Source organism: Schistocerca americana, chromosome 4, assembly GCF_021461395.2.
Source record: "Schistocerca americana isolate TAMUIC-IGC-003095 chromosome 4, iqSchAmer2.1, whole genome shotgun sequence".
Classification (NCBI taxonomy): domain Eukaryota; kingdom Metazoa; phylum Arthropoda; class Insecta; order Orthoptera; family Acrididae; genus Schistocerca; species Schistocerca americana.
In genome coordinates, this window is record NC_060122.1 from 826111021 (window position 1) to 826128163 (window position 17143).

General features: G+C 42.2%; 1 protein-coding gene across 1 annotated transcript in view; it reads right to left on the minus strand.

Moving 5' to 3' along the window:
• The window catches only part of LOC124613835, a 347299-nt gene that overhangs the window by 244493 nt on the left and 85663 nt on the right, over positions 1-17143 (minus strand). The window lies entirely within an intron of this gene.

The window sequence follows — 17143 nt, forward strand, 5'->3', positions numbered from 1 at the left end:
CCATCCCTAAATTGCTGTATGGTGTGGCAGGTGGCAGTTGAGGCTAAATAACGAAAAGTGTGAGGTGATCCACATGAGTTCCAAAAGAAATCCTTTGGATGGTGGTGGTGGTGGTTAGTGTTTAACGTCCCGTCGACAACGAGGTCATTAGAGACGGAGCTCATGCTCGGGTTAGGGAAGGATTGGGAAGGAAATCGGCCGTGCCTTTTCAAAGGAACCATCCCGGCATTTGCCTGAAGCGATTTAGGGAAATCACGGAAAACCTAAATCAGGATGGCTGGAGACGGGATTGAACCGTCGTCCTCCCGAATGCGAGTCCAGTGTGCTAACCACTGCGCCACCTATCTCGGTAATCCTTTGGAATTCGATTACTCGATAAATAGTACAATTCTCAGGGCTGTCAATTCAACTAAGAACTTGGGTGTAAAAATTACGAACAACTTCAGTTGGAAAGACCACATAGACAATATTGTGGGGAGGGCGAGCCAAAGGCTGCGTTTCATTGGCAGGACACTTAGAAGATGCAACAAGTCCACTAAAGAGACAGCTTACACTATACTCGTTCGTCCTCTGTTAGAATATTGCTGCGCGGTGTGGGATCCTTACCAGGTGGAATTGACGGAGGACATTGAAAGGGTGCAAAAAAAGGGCAGCTCGTTTTGTATTATCACGTAACAGGGGAGAGAGTGTGGCAGATATGATACGCGAGTTGGGATGGAAGTCATTAAAGCAAAGACGTTTTTCGTCGCGGCGAGATCTATTTACGAAATTCCAGTCACCAACTTTCTCTTCCGAATGCGAAAATATTTTGTTGAGCCCAACCTACATAGGTAGGAATGATCATCAAAATAAAATAAGAGAAATCAGAGCTCGAACAGAAAGGTTTAGGTGTTCGTTTTTCCCGCGCGTGTTCGGGAGTGGAGTGGTAGGGAGATAGTATGATTGTGGTTCGATGAACCCTCTGCGAAGCACTTAAATGTGAATCGCCGAGTAATCATGTATATGTAGATGTAGATGTAAATGCTGTTTGTTTTTCCTCGCCACGATGACATCTACCAGCAGGACAAGGCAACTTGTCACACAGCTCGGAGTGCGTGTGCGTGGTTCGAAGAGCACCGGGAAGGGTTTACCGAACTCCGCTGGCCACCAAACTCGCCGGACTGAAACTCGGTCGAAAATCAGAGGGACCACCTCGACTGCGCTGTTCGCGCCACGGATCCTCAACGGAGAAACCTGTCGCAGCTGGCCACAGCGCTGGAGCCGGCATGGCTCCACGTGCCTGCCGGCACCTTCCACAACCTCACTGACTCTCTTCCTCCACGTCTTGCAGCGGTCCGCACTGCAAAATCTGGTTTTCCAGGCTTTTGATGGGTGGTCACATTATTTTCACTGGACCGCGTATAAGGTTGGAGGCTCCGTGAGGTTCTTCGTGGACAATCACGTTTTCCGTAGGAAGGTTGTAACTAACCACGTTACTACGGGTTATTCCTTATTATTGGGAATGGAAATACTTATTGCTTATGAAATCAACGTGAGAAGAATAGGGTCGCCACCGACTCAAACCATACAACTAATCAAAGATTTGGTCGAGTCGGAAAATAAATTAATTTGATTACAGACCAAAAACTCACAAAAAATGCATACGTTGTGAGGTCGCTCACAGCGGATACGATGTAATTAATAGTATTGCCCGTGCGCTGTTCACGACAATCAAACATTTAAAATAAAATAGAAAATGCATGAACACTGCATAAGATCAGCTCCCAGCAACACACCTGAAAATATGACTTAATCTAAAGCATTTGTTATAAAATACAAGAGGAGAATAATCACTGGACCTGTGCATAAGGAAACGCATTGGATGTGCTAATGGGAAAGCTACGAGGTGAGTGGCTTAGGCGCAAAAACGTAATCTCGGAACACAAGAGAAAATTGTAGGTAAAATCATTTATTCCTAAACTAAGGATGTGAGGCATGTACACGATTCCTGCTAACACGTGGTTTGTGGAGGCACAATTTCTAGGTATAGTGCCAAATTCCAACAATATCACATCATACAATCATGTTAACATTTTCTAACACAAACATGCGATCGGACAGTTAGTGATGCCGGTAGCCCAACAACTATAATGCTCTACCACGTGGTTGGCTCCCCACGGACGAAAGACACGAAAAGTAAGGAAAATTTACGAGAAGGCAAGGCTCTAAATATTTAGAAAGGTGAAAGCTTATACAGACACAGCTGAAGGCAAACAGACATTCATACAGAAGCGAGTGCTCACTTCTTATCTTCCGGCGGATCCAAGTCTGCTACAGAAATTTGCTAAAAGAAAAATATGCCAAAGTTTTGCATTCCTTGCTGCGACAAGGCAAAGCAATCTTTCAGAGTTGAAAAGCGATACCAAAAGCTAACAGCTCTCCTCTCGCCAAGTAACAACGCGCCACGCGATCAGTCTAACTCACCCTTCTTCGACTGGAGCACAGCTGTGGGTTCTTCCCGTACCAACGGCAGACTGCCTCCCTTTTTCTTCTCCAGCCTCTTCCACGCAAACCTCTTTGCCTACTTGACCACTACGAGAGTTGGCTATTCTGTGCAACTGCTGCTGAATCTGTATGACTATCGCAAACTTTCTGCAGCAGACTACGCCACCGTCTAGCAACGTGACACACAACCACATTCATTCAATCGCACTGCTATGAGAGTAAAGAGAATAGAGAAACAAGGAAAAGAAAGAGAAATGGTAATGAAAATGGGCTACCGGACTAATGAAAGGTGGCTACAGGACCCTTTCAAGGTTTCAGCACCAGAAGTCTGTAGCAAAATGCTGGTAGACCTTCTGAGGAATGACGATTAGTGTAGGCACTAGACGTTGACAGTGGGCGTAAGTACATGTAACGTACTGTGCATAATAAGCCGAAGAGTTCCACTACGGTTGGATGACACTATTAGCGACAAATGGCCGCAAACAGTATCAACCACTAAATACGTAGGAGTAATCATCCAGAGTGACCCTAAGTGCAATAACTAATAGTAAGAAAAAAAAGTAGATGCCAGGCTCCGATTCTTTGAGAAAATCTTAAGGAGACGTAATACATCCGCGAAAGATGTGGCTTACGAAACACTTGTCCGACCGATTCTTGAAAATTATTCATCAGTCTGGGACTCTCACCAAGTAGGATTAATAGAGGAGATGAAAAGATCCAAGCAAGAGCGCCGCTTTTTGTCACGGAATCGTTTAGGCAGCGCCACCTGGATTAACAAGGCCTGTTCGTTGCCTGCTAACAGCATGTTCGGTATGGCAATAGTAATCATAACAGCAGCAAATAACTTGCGTTACATAGCACTGTGCTGAGCTTGGGCATACGTGTATGCTACACATTGTGACCGTTTTACAATGTTCATGTTATTTATCCGATGCACAGTTCCTATCTGTCTTAGGGACAAACAAAATGCCTTAGCCATGTGTGACTGGATATAAAGGAAATTATACGACAGGATCGCAAGTGCATGTTTTTTTTCATTATCAGAGCAAGAACAGCTATCAGAAAAATGGAAATGAGCTATTCGAAGGAAAAATTTTAGTATCAGCAAAACAAAAAATGTATGTCATTTAACTGCATTTAACTGCAGTATGAAGCTAATAATGTGAAGCATAAACTTAAAATTAAACGTGATTCTGTGGTGTCACCGCCAGACACCACACTTGCTAGGTGGTAGCCTTTAAATCGGCCGCGGTCCGGTAGTATACGTCGGACCCGCGTGTCGCCACTATCAGTGATTGCAGACCGAGCGCCGCCACACGGCAGGTCTAGTCTAGAGAGACTCCCTAGCACTCGCCCCAGTTGGACAGCCAACTTTGCTAGCGATGGTTCACTGGCTGCATACGCTCTCATTTGCAGAGACAACAGTTTAGCATAGCCTTCAGCTACGTCATTTGCTACGACCTAGCAAGGCGTCATATTGAGTTACTGGAATGTATTCTGAACAGATAATATTGTGAATCATGTACCGTCAAGAGCGACATTCATCATTAATGGATTAAAGTTAAGTATTAAACTAATTACGTCCGCTTTCTGAATTCTAATTCCCTGTCATGTTCCAGACCTCACGTCAGTATAGTCCTTCCCTACTCACGCCAGCCTGCGTGAGCTAAAACGCGTGCATTTCGGCCTCCATTCGTAACACGGTGTTGGCTCTTCAGCCAACACAACAGATTCAACACTAGCTTTGTTGCTGTTTTGGCAGTATTATTATTATTATTATTGTTATTATTATTATTATCCTCATTAAAACGTATCTTAAATTTTGTAATGAGAGATTAAAACTGAGCACCGAGCACGCAGCGTGTCTACTGCTCTAGATAAACTCCATACAATGATTTAATCCCTGCGGTCGCAATTTTGATTTTCCACGAATATTTTCGCTGAATTCACATGAGATCAGGTAACTGAACGCCAATTCTCTTTGTTACGTTATTCGTGTAACACTTGCCTGCGAATTTTTTTCGTACAGCTTGCTGCTATTTGTGTTACATCTTAGTTCTTTGCTTGCTGTGAAATTGAAGCCTCATGCGGAATAAGGTGGAGTGGAGCAGTGTATCACCTCGAACTTCAGGTAACATGTTCAGCGAGATGCTTTTTTTTTTGCTGGTTTAGAGCAGTACATACCCGGGGTTATTAATTGTCAACCGAGGTACCTACATAAAATCAACAAGCCGCTGCGTTTGGAGGTGCTAGATTAGTGGTTCAGCAGACTAATCATTTGAGACAAAGGCAGAAAGAGTAGAGGTTCTCGTCTTGTCGCCAAGCGATGATAAAAGGGAACCTATTTTGGTGTTTTATTTTTTGGCCGTTTCAGAGCAAAAATGCTGCTTTATGAATAATGTGACTTGGAACCCAACTGGTAGTCTAATATCAATGGCCGGACACCAATGTCGATATGATAACTTAACTAATACTTCATAACTACCTGCCAGAAATGTTTATGAAATGTAGTATTCAGAATTTACAAATATGAAAGTTTCTAAAAAAAGCTATTTGAGACTCGTCCTCCACTATTATTAGTTCCTCATTATCAAGCTCACGATAATCGATCTTGCGTAACTGTCATGTGAATTACTGGATGTAAGTGTGTGAACAACAGTTTCACCCTCACGAAATATGAGAACGTATCAGGTTAGCAATATGTCACTAAAAATATACGAGGCGTGTTTTTAAGTAAGGTCCGTTTTGTTGTAGACACTTGTAGTTCGCTCGCCTACCGCAACGAGCGCGTGCGTCGTGTACCGGCATGCCTCGGGAACAACTATGCTCAGTTTCAGCTCTGTAGCTAACCTGTACAGTTCTGTTCTGTGCTTTAAAAAGTTTAAGACTGTCAACTCGCCCGCCACGTGTGAGGTTCGCTGAGTGATACGGTTTTTGTCAGCAGAGAACAGATTTGCAAAGTGTACGGTGATACTCTCATAAGTGAAAGCAAAATGCGTAAGTGGGTACGAGAATTCAAAGATGGCCGTGACAACGTCCATGATGAGGACCGCTCCGGTCGCCCTTCTTTGATTACAGACGGTTTGGTAGCTTCAGTTGAAGCGAGGATTCGTGAGAACAGGCGCTTCACAATAACACGTCTCTCAAACGAAATTACGTGACTTGTCGAGATCAGTGCTTTACAACATTGTTTCTGAACATCTAAAGTTTAGGAAACTGTGCTCCCGTTGGGTCCCAAAACTCCTAACAGAGGACCACAAAAACCAAAGATTTGAGTGTCTTAAGAAGTTCTCGACTCGTTATCACGAAGAAGGTGATGGCTTCTTGAGTCAGATCGTAAGTGGAGAGGAAACATGGGTTTCGCGTATCACGCCCGAATCGTAGCAACAGAGCATGGAATGGAGACACACAGACTCGCCTGTAAAGGTGAAGCAGACTCTGACCCAGCGCAAAACCATGGCGTCGGTGTTTTGGGATAGGCATGGTGTTTTGTTGGTCGGCTTTATCCAACGAGGAACCACTATCACTGCAGAAGCGTACTGCCAAACCCTTAGAAAGCTACGCAGAGAGATTCAAAACAAAAGGCGCGGCATGCTGACAAGGGGAATTGTCCTTCACCATGACAATGCAAGACCTCACACTGCAGGTCAGACCCGCGATTTATTGGACAGTTTTGGCTGGGAAGTTTAAGACCACCCAACCTACAGTCCTGATCTTGCGCCGAGAGATTACCATCTGTTCCTCCACCTCATACAACACCTCAGTGGCAGCTGTTACAATAATGAGGACGACGTGAAAACGGCAGTGAACTCTTGGTTATCGGAGCAGGCGCCAAGTTTTTATGAAGAGGGTATTTTAAAATTGGTTGAGAGGTATGATACGTGTTTCAAAAAACTTGGCAACTATGTCGAAAAATAGAGTGAAGTATGTAAATTCTGAAAATAATTTTACTGTTTTGAAATAATCTTTCGTTGTGTACCTATGTTCAAACGGACCTTACTTAAAAAAAGCACGCCTCGTAGTATACAGGGTGTTACAAAAAGGTACGGGCAAACTTTCAGGAAACATTCCTCATACACAAAGAAAGAAAATATATTATGTGGACATGTGTCTGGAGACGGTTACTTTCCATGTTAGAGCTCATTTTATTACTTCTCTTCAAATCACATTAATCATGGAATGGAAACACACAGCAACAGAACGTACCAGCGTGACTTCAAACACTTTGTTACAGGAAATGTTCAAAATGTCCTCCGTTAGCGAGGATACATGCATCCACCCTCCGTCGCATGGAATCCCTGATGCGCTGATGCAGCCCTGGAGAATGGCGTATTGTATCACAGCCGTCCACAATACGCGCACGAAGAGTCTCTACATTTGGTACCGGCGTTGCGTAGACAAGAGCTTTCAAATGCCGCCACAAATGAAAGTCAAGGGGGTTGAGGTCAGGAGAGCGTGGAGGCCATGGAATTGGTCCGCCTCTACCAATCCATCGGTCACCGAATCTGTTGTTGAGAAACGTACGAACACTTCGACTGAAATGTGCAGGAGCTCCATCGTGCATGAACCACATGTTGTGTCGTACTTGTAAAGGAACATGTTCTAGCAGCACAGGTAGAGTATCCCGTATGAAATCACGATAACGTGCTCCATTGAGCGTAGGTGGAAGAACATGGGGAGCAATCAAGACATCACTAACAGTGCCTACCCAAACGTTCACAGAGAATCTGTGTTGATGACGTGATTGCACAATTGCGTGCGGATTCTCGTCAGCCCACACATGTTGATTGTGAAAATTTACAATTTGATCACGTTGGAATGAAGCCTCATCCGTAAGGAGAACATTTGCACTGAAATGAGGATTGACACATTGTTGGATGAACCATTCGCAGAAGTGTACCCGTGGGGGCCAATCAGCTGCTGAAAGTGCCTGCACACGCTGTACATGGTACGGAAACAACTGGTTCTCCCGTAGCACTCTCCATACAGTGTCGTGGTCAACGTTACCATGTACAGCAGCAACTTCTCTGACGCTGACATTAGGGTTATCGTCAACTGCACGAAGAATTGCCTCGTCCATTACAGGTGTCCTCGTCGTTCTAGGTCTTCCCCAGTCGCGGGTCATAGGCTGGAATGTTCCGTGCTCCCTAAGACGCCGATCAATTGCTTCGAACGTCTTCCTGTCGGAACACCTCCGTTCTGGAAATGTGTCTCGATACAAACGTACCGCGCCACGGCTATTGCCCCGTGCTAATCCATACGTCAAATGGGCATCTGCCAACTCCTCATTTGTAAACATTGCACTGACTGCGAAACCACGTTCGTGATGAACACTAACCTGTTGATACTACGTACTGATGTGCTTGATGCTAGTACTGTAGAGCAATGAGTCGCATGTCAACACAAGCACCGAAGTCAACATACCTTCCTTCAATTGGGCCAACTGACGGTGAATCGAGGAAGTACAGTACATACTAACGAAACTAAAATGAGCTCTAACATGGAAATTAAGCGTTTCCGGATGTAACGCAGGAAATGCATATCCCCCTATTTCCATCTATTGTACTATAATTTTTTTTCCTTATTTTGTCACCAGAAGATATGACATTTCTGTCTCTTTATATATTGTAATTGTTTTACTGTTTGTATATATATATATATATATATATATATATATATATATATATATATATATATATATGCATTTATGTTGATTTGTTTTGTGAATATTATTTGTATTTATACGCTGGGTCTGGCCTAGGGAAAACTATGCCATCGAACGAATACATCGATAGGTCGTGTGGAGAACCAAAGTGTTTAGGATCTTTGGTAGTGTTAACTCTGTCGCGTGGAGCGCGGGCAGAGCTGAGAGAGTCTGGCTGGGGTGGTGCGGTGGAGCAGGTGTGTTGTGTGACGCTCCCTCGAGTTGCCGCGCTTTCGGGGTTGGGCAGCATGTAATTGCGCTCGACTTGCTATGATAGTTTCTGACACGGTGTCGCGGACGGGAAGCATTAGCTGGCGCACATCAAGAGCCCGTTTCGCCTGGTGACCGTGTCGAGAAGAAGGCGCGCCAACATCCAGCTTCTGCAACAGCGACGGCCGACAATGAGTGACTGTCGCCACCTCCTCGATCGACGGTTTCAAACCTTCAATCAACCAACAAGGAAGACTGGAAGCACGTAAAGTTTTAGAACTGTATGGCAGACCTCGGCTTTTCAAACTTTTAAAATTGTTGCATCACAAAATTACAGCAACATAGCATGAACCTTTGTTGCTCATTGTCCCAATTGCATTGCCAAGCAGGGTCCCTTCCTTTTCCGAAATGAACCCGAGTGTCGTTGAAATTCAAACGCCAGCATAATTCCATTTCACTGCTTTAATTTCAAAGTTCAGTTAAAGTCTCAGAGCTGGCTGCAATATTCAGATTACACAAGCACGAATTAAGAGTGCGAGCTTTGTTACCGTATTTTAGCTTACCTGTGACTGCAGCTCAGCTTGGTACGTACTAAATTTTACTATTGTTAATTGTTCAGAATCATTTAATTCAAGTTCAAAGTTAAATCTCTTATTTCTAAATTGCGTAGATTCAAGTAGCTTTTGAAATGATTGTTGAGGTAGTCCAAGACTAACGGTATTTTACTGAATTTCGATGTGCTCCAGAAAGAAAGCTCACTATTAACTTCAGTCACTAAATTAACTTTCGATTTTCCGGTTTTATTAATTCTTTTGCTAAATTAAGTCAGAGTGTAGCGAAATTTATTACTTCTGACAAACTTTCAGTTTTCACACTACACGTGTCAACCTTCAGTTGCCACACTTCTTTTGCTAATTATATGTGTAATAACCTTTCTTTTTCAGTTACTATAGTAATTGTCCTTAGGACTGGCGACCGTAATTTTCCCAAAATGTCAAATATCTAATTGCCGCTAGTTAATTGTTAACGTAACGGCCGCACATTTACTTTTTTTTTAACTTTACCCGTTTTCAAAATTAATTTCCACCAGTTTCATTTGCATTTTTCCTTTCATTTAGATGTAACCCTTTCCTCCCTCTTTACCGACAGATTAACTTCGGTGACGATTGCTTTTCCCAAATTTCCATTAGGTACACGCGGTTTAATTTTTCACTGTCATTAAGGTCGATAAGTGAGGGGGAGGGGGTTACACGTGGCGACCTGGTGACAGGACAATCTTCGGATTTGAGGTTGTTCTGGTCACGAATTTTGTATTGTGCAATCTCGTAACAAAGTACTGGTTACGAAATGGTCGATACGACAGCGAGAATATTAGTGTGAGGAATCCTAATTAGATTTGAGATTTGGCATTTATATTGAAAATTATTAAAATGAGTGAAGGCAACAATTACCAAAATTTGGTAGACTTGGATACGGAACAATCGGTCGAACAGTGGGAAACGCGCACCGCGGAACCCATTGTTCAGAGGCAGGCGGCTAGCATGAAAGACGCGACCGCCGTAACGCAAAAAAGAGCAGAAATGGAATTCCAAACTTTAGAAAATGTTTCGGAATCGGAAGTGAAAATCAAATGTGAATCCTTGATGACGAATACGGGGGGACAATTAAAGAGGAAGCCGCTACGGAAGTAAAACCGGTAGTTTCCGGGAATTTAACTGATTTATTGAATGTTTTGATTAACGAAATCACGACTCAGTCTGAAAAAATTGAACGGAAGCTAGACAATCAGAACAAAGCTATTAATGTTGTTAACAACAATGTTGGAGTTGTTACACAAAAGTTGATAAAATCAAAGAAGATATTGTTCTGATTAATACCGAAATTGGTAATCTTAAACAGGAAATGATAGGCGTTCAAGCGGAAATTGCGATAATAAATACTCGTTTTTATTCCGAAATTAGCAGAATCGAGAAAAGTGTAGGAGACGCAGTTGCTCCGATCATCGAGAATAAGGTGACGGAACAAATTCAATTAGTGAAAAAAGAAGATCAAAAGAAGGTGGAAACTTTAAAGGCTTTAGTATCCGAAGTAGATACCAAAGTGAGGAAGCAGGCTAATACCTACGAAGAGAAAAAAAGGGAAGTAGAAACGCTTGCGACAACCACTTGCCAAGTAATTACGAGAGTGTCGGAATTAGAAAAGAAACTCGACGAAAAACAGAGCTATGTGCCAATCTGTGCACATAGTTCGGAATTGTTGACGAAAGAGGAGTGGTTCGACCCCTTGAAAAAAGGCGGTATATACGCGACGGATTTCATTAAAAATTGTGAAAGAGTTGTACCCAGATCATGGACTAATGAGAGGAAGATTAATGCGGTTATTGACGTGTTGGCTGGTGATGCTAAACGTTGGGGCTTAAACCTCGACATTACGAACCTGACTTTTGACGAATTTAAAAATTTGTTTCTGGCTGAATACTGGTCAGAGCAAAAACAACAAAGAGTCTGGCGCGAATTTGTCGTATCGAGGCCTTTCGATGCGAATTCGCGCGGCTCGATGAAGGAGTTTTGTGAGGGCTGGATCCGCAAGTTGGAATATTTGCGTGATCGCCGCACAGAATCCGAAATAGGGTGGGAACTCTACAAGAAGCTTCCAGATGATACAAAACGCTACGTAGGAAGCAATTACAGGACAATCAATGATTTCCTGGAAAGAGTTGAGGACGAGGACAATTGGCGCAATAATCGCGACATTGGTGGAGGCCGTGCAGAATTGAGTGCTGTATCTGGGAAAATATTTGAGTTACTGAAAGACAGACCCGGCATCGTAGTTATGCCAGTAACAGGAGTGAAAATTATCGGTGCTACTGGGAAGGCCAGTAAACCGGTCACAAAACAGATTTTTGTCAACCTCGAGATATGTGGGGCACGATTTGAACAAGAATTGTCGTCGTGCCAGACTTAACTACTGAAGTAATTATCGGGTTAGATTGGCTATTAAAGCACCGTGCAGTGATTAATTGCGAAAGCAACACTTTGACAGGTACGTCACAAGATAAAACAATAGTAGTTAGTTTTGACGAGGCAGGAGGCGGTGTGCATAGGCAATACCAGTCTATACACATCGTTAACTGGCCAGATGGTATTGACGTAGGTATGAATTTGAACTACTGTAATGTGAGGAATCTCGGCATTGACAATAGTGTAGAAAGTGAATTGGAAAGTATTGTAGACGGTGTGTCAAACGTAACACACGAACAAAGACGAGGCCTGTATGAAGTGATAATGAGGAGTAAGAGTGTGTTTTCAGACAAACCGGGACTTGTGGAAGGATATAAATGCAGGTTGCATGTAATTCCGCACGAACCATTCTTCATGAGACCGTATGCTATACCGCTGTCCAAAAAGGAAGCAGTGCAACGGGAGATAGATAAGATGATCGAATGGGGAGTGATTGAAAGAAGTACGAGTCCATACAATAACGGTTTGGTCATTGTAGCAAAACGGGATGGTAGTGTGCGTATTGTGATTGACGCACGCACGTTGAATAGGGTCGTCCAACGTGAAACAGACAGACCAGAGAGCATGGAGGAGATTTTGCAACGTTTTCATGACGTTAAGTTCATGACTAGCCTCGATCTGACGGCTAGTTACTGGCAAATAGAACTCGAAGAAGAATCTAGGCCATACACCGCCTTCTTGTTTGCGGGTAGGTGTTATCAGTATAGAGTACTGCCGTTTGGACTTAATATATCTGTGTCCGTATTCATCAGGGCCCTAGATAAAGTGCTAGGACCGGCTTTGAGTTCAAGATTAACTGTATATGTTGACGACCTATTGTTGGCCAATGCCACTTGGCATGACCATTGTGACCTGTTAGATGAAGTATGTAGAGCATTGCGCCGTGGCGGAATGACTCTAAAGCTAAAGAAATGCGAATTTGTGAAGCAGGAACTGAAATTTTTAGGGCATTTAATTACCACTGCTGGTATTACGAAGGACCCAGAGAAACTAGAGGCAATAAGGAATTGTCCTCCACCCAAGTCTAGGAAACAGTTAAAAAGTTTTCTAGGGCTAACAGGATTTTACCGTAAATTTGTAAAAGGACAAGTGTTTAATGATGAAAATTTGAATAACCTCTTACGCAAAAATGTTCCGTTTGTGTGGACTGACGCGTGTCAGGCCGCTTTCGAGAGATTAAAAGACGAGTTGTTAAGATCTAACATACTATTTCATCCTGATTTATCGCTACCCTTCCATCTGGGAACGGATTCGTCGAATTACGGGGTGGGGCTAAAACTGTTCCAAGAAGTTGGTAAAGGAGAGGATAAGGAACACCGGACGATAGCGTTCGCGAGTAGAACTTCATCAAAAAGTGAGTGAAACTACACGATTTCTGAGAAAGAGTGTCTCGCTATCGTGTGGGGATTCAAGAAGTTCAAGGGATACCTATGGGACCGTAAGGTGATTATTCATACGGACCATAAGGCGCTCACTTATCTGAAGGATTGTACACTACTTCACGAAAGACTGACTAGGTGGTCGCTATATTTACAGCAATTTAACTATGACATCTGTTACGTAAAAGGGACCGACAATTGCGTAGCGGATGCGCTGTCGCGGTTGCCGGAGTCTAATCAAGATGTATTGAAAGATGAGTCAAATGGAGTGGTCAAATTATACTATTTTAAAGAAGTTGAGGGACGCAAATTAATAGTGAACATCTGTAAGAATCTACGTCGTCATCAGAACGAGGATGGTTGTTTAAATATGGTGAAAACCCGATATGACGAAAGGAGTCCAGAAGGAGAGAAATTAAGGAAGTATTACAAGATATACGATCATATCTTGTACATACGTAAGGGTGAAGATAGTAATATTTGGCGGGTATGCTGGCCCACCAAATACGTCACGGAAATAATAGACTACTACCATTTGGCGTATGGTCACTGTGGACCGAAGAAATGTACGGAAAAGCTGAGTGAAATAGTGCATTTTAACAACATGTTAAAACGAGTTACTGACAGAGTGAAAACTTGCGATTTATGTCAGAAGGTGAAGGTTACCAACTGTACGAGTCGTGGTCCTATGCAAAGTATAAGGCCTAACGACACCTTTGAGTTACTGTGCGTCGACTTGTACGGACCTTTGCCCAAGTCATCAGGAAATTTTGCCTACATTTTAGTAGTGCTAGAAGCTTTTACCAAGTTCATCAAACTATACCCGATTAGGAAAGCTACAGCCAAAGCAGTCTATAGCAAGATTGTGAACGATTATTTTGTTCATATTGGCAAGCCCAAGGCGATTCTATCAGACAATGGGGCACAATTTACTTCTAAGTTGTGGAATGAAGGCATGGAAAGTAATGGGGTCGAGGTGATCCATATTTCAGCTTATTGTCCGGCTGGGAATCCCGCTGAGAGGTATATGCGCGAGCTAGGCCGACTTTGCCGTACCTATTGCCATCACAACCATCGGGCATGGGGCAAATATGTAGCAGTATTTGAGAGAATTATGAACACCTTGAGACATGAATCGACGGGATTTTCTCCAGAGGAAATCCTGTTGGATGACAGAAGTAAAAGTTTCGTGGAAGAGATAATCAAATTCCCTCCACGGATTGACATTAGTATTGGTGTGAAAAAAGATCGTTTGCGAGAAGTAATGAAGCTAAAAGCCGATGCTCGCATACGTCGTCATGACGCTAAAGCGCGTTTTGCTAAGTTTGCAATCGGAGACTTAGTACTTGTAAAAGCTCATGAGAAATCGAGTGAGATAGACCATGAAATCTCTAAATTTAAGTTTGTTTATAATGGGCATATAAAGTCATTGGTATACCTCACACAAATGCTTATTGCTTAGAGTATCCAAGCTCTGGAAAACTATTAGGTAGACTTGAAATCGTACCAACCTAGGATTGATTAATACCACAGAATGGGTAATTTGTACAGTATGTAAATATAAAGTGTAAGATTTAAGGATGGGCCATGTTGCGATGCTTTTGCCTGACCTAGAGGTCATTAAAGAACTTATAATTAATAAGTAATTAATTTTGATTAATTGATTTAAGAGGAATTGATTAATAATGAACTGAAAAATCCAAGCTGCTATTTTAAGTTTTCAGCTGAGTCACAGTAGATTAAGGAATGTAAATATATTTTGTAACTAGCTGTAAGATTTCATAAATATGTGTTTTACTAGTCATTGCCGATGTACTTAGACGATGTTTTAAGTTTCAGGCTGGTACATGCGTGTGATGATGGACAGTGTTGAGTTATCCACTGCGATAGTGTTTATGGACTCCTTGAGATTACTCGGGAGTGAGTTTTTCCGAAAGAATTCAGTGAAACGGACGTTCTGGAAACGCCGTTACAAGGGCGAGTGAGATCAAGCGTGCCGCACACGCGGGCGCAACAATACTGGCGGGGCGGAACCGCTGTCGGCTCTTGTGCCGCTGTCGGCTCTTGTGCCGCTGTCGGCATTCTTTGTACTTGCGAGTACGGAAGGTGGAGTTGTGTTTCTTCCCGGACAGCTGATGTGAAAGAATTCTGCTGTCAATATTTATGTTTTTTTCGATCTGCTGTATATTATTTTCTTGTTTAGCGTTAATTGGACTCTCATGACGAGAATATTAATTATGAAAAGGTTACATAAAAATGTGTATTCTATGTAATTAATTATTAATTTACGTATTTTGATATACCTGTTTTTTATGACCATGTACTCTGATCAATTTTGTAAATTGTATTCCATTTCTTGATACTGCTAGGAATTTTGATTTTTAGAATAGCTAAACCATTTTCTACGTTTTCTATGAATTTTAATATGTTGTCAACCTGTTTTATTTTGTGCAAGATGACAGAGTGGAATAAGATTAGGAGTGTCTCCACTCAATTATTATCGTCTAAAAATTGGTTTATGGTTAATTAGACGAATGCTAAATTTTGTTGATGTTTTGAGCATATGCATTTCCGCTGTTTCTTTTTTGGGACATTTTTTGAGTCTGTTTAGGTTACACGAACATCCTCAGACAATGTGGGGCACGTGTAACGCCGGAAATGCATATCCTCCTATTTCCATCTATTCTACTATAATTTTTTTTCCTTATTTTGTCAGCTGAAGATATGACATTTCTGTCTCTTTATGTATTGTAATTGTTTTACTGTTTATATATATATATATATATATATATATATATATATATTTATGAATTTTGTTGATTTGTTTTGTGAATATTATTTGTATTTATACGCTGGGTCTGGCCTAGGGAAAACTATGCTATCGAACGAATACATCGATAGGTAGTGTGAAGAATCAAAGTATGTAGGATCTTTGGTAGTGTTAACTCTGTCGCGTGGAGCGCGGGCAGAGGGGGAGTCTGGCTGGGGTGGTGCAGTGGAGCAGGTGTGTTGTGTGACGCTCCCGCGAGTTGCCGCGCTTTCGGGGTTGGGCAGCATGTAATTGCGCTCGACTTGCTATAAGAGTTTCTGACATGGTGTCGCGGACGGGAAGCATTAGCTGGCGCACATCAGGAGCCCGTTTCGTCTGGTGACCGTGTCGAGAAGGAGGCGTGCCAACATCCAGCTTCTGCAACAGCGACGGCCGACAATGAGTGACTGTCGCCACCTCCTCGATCGACGGCTTCAAACCTTCAATCAACCAACAAGGAAGACTGGAAGCACGTAAAGTTTTAGAACTGTATGGCAGACCTCAACTTTTAAAACTTTTAAAATTGTTGCATCACAAAATTACAGCAACTTAGAATGAACCATTGTTGCTCATTGTCCCAATTGCATTGCCAAGCAGGGTCCCTTCCTTTTCCGAAATGAACCCGAGTGTCGTTGAAATTCTAACGCCAGCATTAAAGTAAAATAATTCGATTTCACAGCTTTAATTTTAAAGTTCAGTTAAGGTATTCATAGCTGGCTACAATATTTAGATTACACAAGCACAAATTAAGAGTGCGAGTTTTGTTACCGTATTTTAGCTTACCTGTGACTGCAGCTCAGCTTGGTACGTACTAAATTTTACTATTGTTAATTGTTCAGAATCATTTAATTCAAGTTCAAAGTTAAATCTCTTATTTCTAAATTGCGTAGATTCAAGTAGCTTTTGAAATGATTGTTGAGGTAGTCCAAGACTAACGGTATTTTACTGAATTTCGATGTGCTCCAGAAAGAAAGCTCACTATTAACTTCAGTCACTAAATTAACTTTCGATTTTCCGGTTTTATTAATTCTTTTGCTAAATTAAGTCAGAGTGTAGCGAAATTTATTACTTCTGACAAACTTTCAGTTTTCACACTGCACGTGTCAACCTTCAGTTGCCACGCTTCTAGTGCTAATCATATGTGTGATAACCTTTCTTTTTCAGTTACTATAGTAATTGTCCTTAGGACTGGCGACCGTAATTTCCCCAAAATCTCAAATATCTAATTACCGCTAGTTAATTGTTAACGTAACGGCCGCACATTTACTTTTTTTTAACTTTACCCGTTTTCAAAATTAATTTCCACCAGTTTCATTTGCATTTTTCCTTTCATTTAGATGTAACACTTTCCTCCCTCTTTACCGACAGATTAACTTCGGTGACGATTGCTTTTCCCAAATTTCCATTAGGTACACGCGGTTTAATTTTTCACTGTCATTAAGGACGATAAATGAGGGGGAGGTTACACAGACACATGTCCACATAACATATTTTCTTTATTTGTGTGTGAGGAATGTTTCCTGAAAGTTTGGCCGTA